Raw genomic sequence first — 9,301 nt, forward strand, 5'->3', positions numbered from 1 at the left:
GAGAAATTTATCTAGCTGCTAAAGGGCACTTTCTTAGGGGAAACCACTTTGTGGGTGTATAACTTGGATTTCCAAAACCCAATGTTCACCAAATATGGGTGGGCTGTAGAGGACACTTGGGAGACGCTTATCTGTCGTTTTGGTGTTTCTAGGTGCCTGGGGAGAAATTTCCTGGTGGGGTCCTGTTTGTTTATGTATAAGATTGACATCCAAAACTCAAACATCACCAAACGTGCAGAATTTGTAGAGGAGAAACATATAAAGGATTTCTGTTCTTTTGGTGCTGGGTGTGTTTGCATGTTATAGAGTTTTCAATCATTACGAATTGATTCATTGATTCATCCCCCCCAAAAATCATAAATTCATGATGCATGATTCATTGACCTTGATGAATTATGAATCGCAACAAATCTCCATTTTTTTCCGACTCGTGTCCATCTCTGTTTCAAATTCTGTGTTTCTGATTCTGAGAGCCGCATAAGCCACTAACAAAGCAGATATAGCCATATTTACAAACCTGGCTGAGCAACGCAAATCCAATGCATTTTGCTTTTATTAAATGGCAAAGAAGCAACACTACTTTAACAGGCTTTCATTTTGCTGAAAAGATTCATCGAATTGTGGAAACAATCAAGCGACTATCAGATGCTAGCGTAGGGTCTTCTCCTCGTCCTCCTCGTCCTCGTCCTCCTCCTCCTCCTTCCATGGAAATCAGTTCTTTCATTGTTTTAAGCAAATGGTCTGCCAAAGATAAGATTTAATATTGATTCCAGATCCAAAATATCTCAAGGACCTCATCATCTTAACATATACTACCAGTCTCCAGATGGGTTGATTTTTTTAAAAGGCAGAATATGTATAAATGTAAATACAGTGGTGCCTCGCATAGCGAGGTTAATCCGTTCCGGATTAACCATCGCTATGAGAAACATCGCTCAACGGAACAAAAAACCCCATTAAAACGCATTAAACTTGGTTTAATGCGTTCCAATGGGCCCTAAACTTACCGTTGAGCGAAGCTTCTCCATAGGGGTGGCCATTTTCGGGCCCTCGCAAAGCGAGGGTGCAGCGGGAAAAGTTGCGGTGGCCATTTTGGAACCGCCGATCAGCTGTTTTCCCCCGCTTCGTTGTGCGAAAATCGCTAAGCGAATCGCTTAGTGATCGTCGCACAGCGAAAAAAACGCCATAGGGGCCATCGCTGAGTGAACGCTCCAGCAATGGCCCGGACCCCTTCGCTATGCGAATTCATCGCTCAACGGAGCGATTGTTAAGCGAGGCACCACTGTAATTGCACCATGCAAACTCTTAAGGGTTACAAAAGATATGTGACAGATAGATCAGACAAACAAACAAAGAAACACTGAAATTGAATTACAGTAACCCTAAGAAAGGCTTTTCAGGTAAGTGGGATACCTAAGGAGTGTTTTTTAATAACCTCCAGGCCCCAATGAGTTTCCAGGCCAAGTGGGGCTTTGAACCCAGGTTTCCAGAGTCCTAATTTAGCATATAGTCCACTGCAACACAATTGGGTACCATGCATGCTAAATAAATGATCCTATATTTCACTTTCTCTGTGTTACTTCCAGACTGACATCAGCCCCAGGGAAAATTCTGGAGCAGAGTAGAAAGCCGTCAGTCTACAAGCACATTGAAACAATGAAGTCATAACTGGAAGCCAACTTGTCAAGAACAAACTCTGCCAGATAAACCTATTTCATTTCTTGATGAGGTAAACTCCCTGGTCAATGATGGGGATTCCGTAGACATAATATACCTTGCTTTTAGCAAACCCTTTGTCAAAGTGCCGCATGATATTCAGATTAACAAGCTAATTAAGTGTGGGCTGGCCAGAACAACTGTCAAATGGATACACAGTGGTTACAGAACTGAAGGCAGAGAGTCCTTACCAGCAGTTGCTAAGTGCAAAGTTCAGCGTCATAGGGAAAAAAAAACCTTAAACACGTGAGATAGGGGATACTTGGTTCAATAATGCTACAAGCAAGAAAGGTCTTGTAATTGTTAAATATCATATCCTGAATTTGACCCCACAGTGTAATGTGGTTACAAAAAAAGGCTTATGCCATTTTAGGAGGTATGAACAGAACCACTGTCTCCAATTCGTATGAAGTCCTAGTTCCACTCTAGGCCTCATCTTGAATATTGTGTCCAGTTCTAGACTACACACTTTAAGGAGGATGTCAGCAAACTGGATCAAGTTAAGAAGATGGCAACAAGGCTTATCAGGGGACTGGAAACCAATCCCTATGATGAAAGACTGAAAGAACTGGGAAAGCTTCCCCTTGAAGAAGGAAGGTAGCTTTTGACTGAATATCACAGGAATCTTCTCAACTGTTAGAGCAGTATGACAAAGGGACCAATTAACTTGGGAGGTGGTGAGGACTGCAACGCTGAAAGCGTTCAAGAGAAAACAGTAAAGTCACCTGTCAGATCTGCTCTGATATGGATTCTTGAACTGAGCAGGAGGTTGGACATAATGACCTCACAGGCCCCTTCCAACTCCATTATTCTACGAATCTTATTTATGTATTGATTTAAGAGATTTTGTAAAGATTTTGTTTTTCTTTACTTCTAGGGTCTATGATGGGGGCTCTCCCTCCCTTGCTTACTCTCTTAGTTCGGGCCTTGGAGCTTCTTTTTAGACAGAAAAACGATATGTGGAACTTACTGTTTACAGCAAATTTGAAAACGGTCGCAACGTCCAATTTGTCTTTGAGAGAAAGGGCAGCCATTTCTGCTATAAACACAGCGGCCATTTGCACGGAAACATTGAAGTCTGGTAAAGATGCCCCTGGCACTTCCTGCTTGAAGAAAGGTAATGAGGGTGAGGAACAGTCCAGAATGGGAGCCTGTGATCCAGTACAGGTACACTGAGAAAAACTAAAACCTCGCTCGTATTCTGCATTCAGCTTCTTACCTGTTCCTGATGCAGGCGCGCGCACGCACGCACACACACACACACACACACACACACACACACACACACACACACACACACACACACACACACACACACACACACACACACACACACACACATGGAATGTGAACACCAAAATCAAGTAGCAGATTAGGAGAGAATTTGTAACTTCACTTTTTGACTCTGTGCCACATCTATGAAAGCAGGGGCCTTCCAAATATCTTGGATACAGTGGGGTCTCGACTTACGAACAGCTCAACATACGAACGTTTCGACTTACGAACTGCTCTCATAGGAATATATGGACTCGACTTGCGAACTTAGATTCGAGTTACGAACTCTTTTTTTTCTTTTTTTTAAAGCTAAGTCATCTTAGGTTAAAAGGAAAAAAGAAAAAAATATCCCCCTCTAGTGGCAGAAGGCGGAATAGCAGCTTCCCATTAGTTTCTATGGACGAAAAGAGCAGATATGGATTAAATGGTTTTCAGTGCATTCCTATGGGAAATGCAGATTCGACTTACGAACTTTTCGACCTGAGAACTGCCTTCCAATACGGATTAAGTTCGTAAGTCGAGACCCCACTGTATTAACTGTTATGAGCTTGTGTCTAAGGGCTATCAGACACACATACGTACAGCAGTCAATGGGATATGTAGTCTAAAACTTTAGACATAATATGAGAAAGGAAATCTCACTGTGGGAAAGGCAATAATGCTAAGTAGAAATGAAGTCAAGAGGAACAGAGGAAGACCAAATAGGATATGGATTAACTCAGTAATGAACCACTGAGTTTGCAGTTGCTGAGTAGATCTGTTAATGATGCAACCTTCTGAAGATGACTAATTCATAAAGTCATCCTAAGTCCAAAGCAGGGGCTTCCAACTAATGCTAGCACATGATAACAATAACATAGAACTGCAACATTAAAGGCAACAAGATGGGCATGAACCACCACCATAAATAAGGGAAGAACATTGCATGTTTTCCTCCCTTCGCAGCTGGCCAGTCCAGACTGGCTGTTTGTGCGCATGCACCCACCTCTCAGCAGAAAGGTGGGTGCATATGCAGTTGGTGAGATAGCCGGTCCAGCTCCAGGAAGGGAAGTCCAGATATGTACCAAAGGAACCCCCATATCCTCCCAACCGTATTGTCCTCCCATCCCCCAGCAAGATACTCATTTTATCAAGCTCAGAAGGATGGAAGACCAAGCCAGCTCCCATATCCATTGGGATTAAACTCAAGTCATGAGCAGAGTCTTCACTGCAATACTGCTGTTTAAACACTTTACCACAAGGAAGATGAAAGGGGTTTCCAAGTTCATCTTGGCTTGTCCTGAGTTCCAGGACCCTCTTTCTCCAGTAGAAAAGGGACAATGGCTTTTTGCTTTTGGAATAGAAGTTTTATCACGGAGGGTTAGCACTTCTGTTCATTTTGGAGAGACACCCTTGTGTGTGTGTGTGTGTGTGTGTGTGTGTGTAAGAGTCATTTACTGAAAGTACATGTTTGCATGCATCTGGGGTGGCCACATGGACTTTGAAACACAGCGCCTGCACCATTAAGAGAAGCGTGGAAGAGGGAATCCCAATGTGTGAAACTCATTCGTCCACACATTTATTAAATGTACAGATGTCACATCTTCCAAATTCTGTATACCACTTCAAAAATTTGGGAATAGCCCTTTTCTACAAGGCCAATGGACAAGTTGGGAGCACTTGAAGATATTATCCAAAATGGACCTTTTCCACACTCTGCACTTTAGCACCATTTGAAATAATGTGCCTGCAGAATTGAATTGATAGTCTAACATTTCCATCCGAAGGGTTCACTTTTTAAAAAAAAAATAAAAAATCATGTATCAGAAACTTCATCACATTCTCTATGAAGAGTCAACATGATCTGAGTTCAAGACGAGTAATGGCTGGAGGAGAAGTGGCAGGGAGAGGACAGGAAATCCAAACAGCCGTTTAATTAACTTGTCCTGGTCATGATTAAAATGACTTCCATCCAAAGTTGAGGCCCATGTCGTTCCCAACAGAAACATACCTGGATCAGGAAAGATCACAAAGAGGAAGATGAAGAAGAGAAGACCGCAGATCTTCATGGTGGTGGCAGAGAAAGAGTAGATACTCGGTTATGGGTTTCTTATCGGACTGGAGAACAGAAATCAGCAATAAGAGGAGGAAATAGTTTCCATGGTTTATATACTGTTTGAGAGATTATAGCATGTTGTAATGCCAACCGTCTTAGCCACCAATGGTTTAGCAACAACTTTCTTAGATGGCTGCTGGCTAGTTGGCCCGCTCAGCAGTACAAAGGGCCTAACTGATTCAGAGTTTAGTTATAATCAGAATTATGCATGGGATATTGAGTTACAAAGAATCTCCCAGGGATATCTAAGTATAAAGTACTCAGACACGGTTTTCTCGTTCCTGGTTTTGGGCTAAAAACAGAGCTTCTCCAAATGTACAAATGCATAAAAGCATGTAACCCCCTCAACCAGATACACTCAAAGTTGAGATTCAAATGCTGAGTGAGCCCTTGGTCCCACAGCTAAGCACCCCAAGCCACTGAGCTTAGAAGAGGCAAAAACCTGATTTAGTTTATATTGATGTTGAAGCTGAAGCTGTCCTCCTTTGGCCATATCAGGAGAAGGCAGGGTTCTCTGGAACAACTCAAAATGCTGGGAAAGGTGGGAGGCAGCAGGAAAAGAGGACTAAAAATAAGATGGGCTGACTCCCTAAAGGAAGCCGTTGGCTTGAATCTACAGGAGCCGAGCAGGGCAGTTGAGGACAAGGGCATTTTGGAGATCCCTCATTCATAAAGCCGCTTTAAGTCGGAGGTGACTTAAGAGTATATTACAACCAAAAACAAGTGGATGTATTTTTATTGGAGTTAGTGAAAGATTGAATGAAAATAATATATTAAATTAAGTTCCCAGGAGGGCTGCGTACAAGGTTTGGCCAAAGTCTGAATTACTAACAAAATGTCCTCATTTGATTGGATTTCTCTGAGATCCAGCTGGAAGCAGAATGTTTCGTTTTCAAGGAATCCCTGGGAAAACGTGCACATGTCACTGTGGTGTGCACATATTTCCGCAATGACATTTTGTTGTCTATTCCTTTCATTGGCCTCTTTTGGTAGTTTTACTTGGTTTCCCCAGCTGGGTATGTCGCACATGTGTTAGACTACAAATCCCCTAAGCCAGTGGTCGGAAAGGGCCAGAGTAGACTGTTCTACTGTGGGACTTTACTCTAAGAACTTGTTGAATTGACATTTGGCACATCCTTTCTGGAAACACTTGATTTAATTGTCACCCTCCAAACCACCATAGATTTTTCTGTCTGCTCTGTACTAAAAAGGTTAGCAAATAATGTCTTTATTCTGGATGAAGAATATGGAGCCTGTGCAACATTGTTGAACAACAATAAGTGGCTCTAAAGGCCAATCACAAGCGGAATATGAGCCAACAGTGTGATATGGTTGCAAAAAAAAAAGGCCAACGGTATTTTAGATTGCATTAACAGAAGTATAGTTTCCGAATCATGTGAAATATTCATTCCCCTCTATTTGGCACTGGTTAGGCCTCTTCTTGAGTACTGTGTTCCACTCAGGACACAACACTTTGAGAGAAACTGCAAAGAAACTGGAGCAAGTTCAGAGGAGGGCAACAAGGATGTTCAGGGGGCTTGAAAGATAGGAAGAACTAGCCATGTTTAACCTTGAAAAAAGAAGACAGAGGGTAATATGATAACTCTTTTCAAATACTTAAAAGATAGTCCTGCAGAGGAGGGGCATGATCCGTTCTTGGCCATTCTAGACTTCAATACATATAATAATTGGCTGAAGTTACAGGAAGCCAGAGTTAGGACGAATATCAGGAAAAAACATCTTAGCTGTTGTTGTTGTTGTTTAGTTGTTAAGTTGTGTCCGACTCTTTGTGACCCCCATGGACCAGAGCCCGCCAGGCCCTCCTGTCTTCCACTGCCTCCCAGAGTTGGGTCAAATTCATGTTGGTCGCTTTGATGACACTGTCCAACCATCTTGTCCTCTGTCATCCCCTTCCCCTCTTGCCCTCACACTTTCCCAGCATCAGGGTCTTTTCCAGGGAGTCTTCTCTTCTCATGAGATGGCTAAAGTACTGGAGCCTCAGCTTCAGGATCTGTCCTTCCAGTGAGCACTCAGGGTTGATTTCCCTCAGAATGGATAGGTTTGTTCTCTTTGCAGTCCAGGGGACTCTCAAGAGTCTCCTCCAGCACCACAATTCAAAAGCATCAATTCTTCGGCGGTCAGCCTTCTTTATGGTCCAGCTCTCACTTCCATACATCGCTACTGGAAAAACCATAGCTTTGACTATTCGGACTTTTGTTGGCAAGGTGATGTCTCTGGTTTTTAAGATGCTGTCTAGGTTTGTCATCACTTTCCTCCCAAGAAGCAGGCGTCTTTTAATTTTGTGGCTGCTGCCACCATCTGCGGTGATCATGGAGACCAAGAAGGTAAAATCTGTCAGTGCCTCCATATCTTCCCCTTCTATTTCCCAGGAGGTGATGGGACCTGTGGCCATGATCTTAGTTTTTTTGATGTTGAGCTTCAGATCATTTTTTGCACTGTCCTCTTTCACCCTCATTAAGAGGTTCTTTAATTCCTCCTCACATTCTGCCATCAGAGTGGTATTATCTGCATATCTGAGGTTGTTGATAATTCTTCCGGCAATCTTAATTCCGGCTTGGGATTCCTACCGTCTTGCCTTTCGCATGATGTTTTCTGCATATAAGTTAAATAAACAGGGAAACAATGTACATCCCTGTCATACTCCTTTCCCAATTTTGAACCAATCAGTTGTTCCATATTTGCGTAGTCAATGAAGCAGATGTTTTTCTGGACTCTCTGGCTTTCTCCATAATCCATCGCATGTTAGCAACATCTTAACTGTTAGAGTAGTCCAAAAATGGAACCAATGACCTTAAGGGGACCTGGTAGGCATTCCAGCACCGGGGGCATTCAATAGAGAATCAGACCACCATTTGGTAATATCTTTGCTTTGATTTGGATTCCTGTATTGAGCAGGGGGTTGGACTGGACGGTCTCATAGGCCCCTTCCAGCTTCATTATTCTATCATTCTATGACAATCCGTAAACAAATGGGGACAATGTATAGCCAGAAATAACTGTAACAACTGTTTCTTCACTCTTGAATTTGGAAAGGAACCTCCGGCAGCCACCAAATTACAGTTTAATCATGAAACCACGCCGTTACTGAAAGTACTTTTTCCTCAGAGGACACCACAAAAGGACACCACAAAAGGCAGTGTGGAAAAATCAAGAGGAAGTAATTGCACAGGCTTTCAACAGTTGTATCACTGAAAAACTAAGTCCTTCTAATGAATATCCTTAAAGGAATGCAAGCTGCCGTACACCAACATTTTGTGGAGATAAACCAGCAGAGATGAACTATGGACCACAGAAGTGCTGGGACTGAGCACAACAGGTTACCTGAGGAACTGACATGACCGTCTAAGTAGAATCTGACTTTAAGACAATGACCCTTGTTGTGGATGAGGATAAGTCATTGATTCATGTAGGAGAGGGAGAAATACAGGTCTTACTTTCTGACGCCATGAAGATGGATGGGTTTTATGGTCCAAAGGTCACCGGAGTCTAAATGATCCCACCTCTTCTTTGTGGGCTTTTACCTAAGAAGGGGTAAAATCGTCCCCACTATCCAGAGCAGGTCGGCAGAAAAGTTGCAACGCTCCAGCAGCAAGGGCAGGATACACAGGGCCAAAATTAAGTGCTGCCTCCTCTGGCAGCATGTCAGGATCTGACCAACACTGTCCTGGTAGCTGCAGGATCGGGGTGGGCTGGTGTTTGCAGGGTCAGGCCCTGCCCTGTGTAGGAACTGCTGGGCCACTCTTGAGGCTCACCTCAAGAGAAGGCCTATTTAAGGAGAGGTTCTCCCTCCCAGGACTGGCCCCAGCAACAAAGGTCTTTGCCAGTGCTGTCTGCTCCTGAGTGCCAGACGTCCTGCATTCCAGTATCTCTGGATCAGTTCCTATTCCTGCCTTGGTCCCTGCTCTTGCCTCTACTTGCACCCTACATCTCTGGGACTTGCCTCCAGTGTTCCCGTTCCTGCCTTGGCCCCTGTTCTAGTTCCTACTGGCTTCTTGGCACCTTGTTCTGGCTCCGTGTTCTCAGCCTTGTGCTCCTGCCTCTGCTGGGCACGACCAACTGTGCAGTGAGTGCCTTTGGACTGGATACTCTGTGTGGTGGATTGGGTCCTGGTGCCCTTGCCCCCGGTGGGGGGCTGCCTGGGATACCTTGGACTGTGACACAGCATCTCTCATCACTCTCTCCCTTGCCAGAGGT

The 9,301-nt window shown here is 43.7% G+C and overlaps 1 long non-coding RNA gene across 1 annotated transcript; it reads right to left on the reverse strand.

The window, feature by feature from the left end:
• Nucleotides 1–535: 535 nt before the first annotated feature.
• Nucleotides 536–6,573, reverse strand: LOC110091653 (uncharacterized). The gene is made up of 3 exons (XR_012082749.2): nt 4,982–6,573; nt 2,687–2,819; nt 536–741 (listed from the first exon to the last, which is right to left on the reverse strand). It is a non-coding gene; the product is annotated as an uncharacterized LOC110091653 (long non-coding RNA).
• Nucleotides 6,574–9,301: the final 2,728 nt, after the last annotated feature.

Source organism: Pogona vitticeps, chromosome 1 (genome assembly GCF_051106095.1).
Source record: "Pogona vitticeps strain Pit_001003342236 chromosome 1, PviZW2.1, whole genome shotgun sequence".
NCBI lineage: Eukaryota > Metazoa > Chordata > Lepidosauria > Squamata > Agamidae > Pogona > Pogona vitticeps.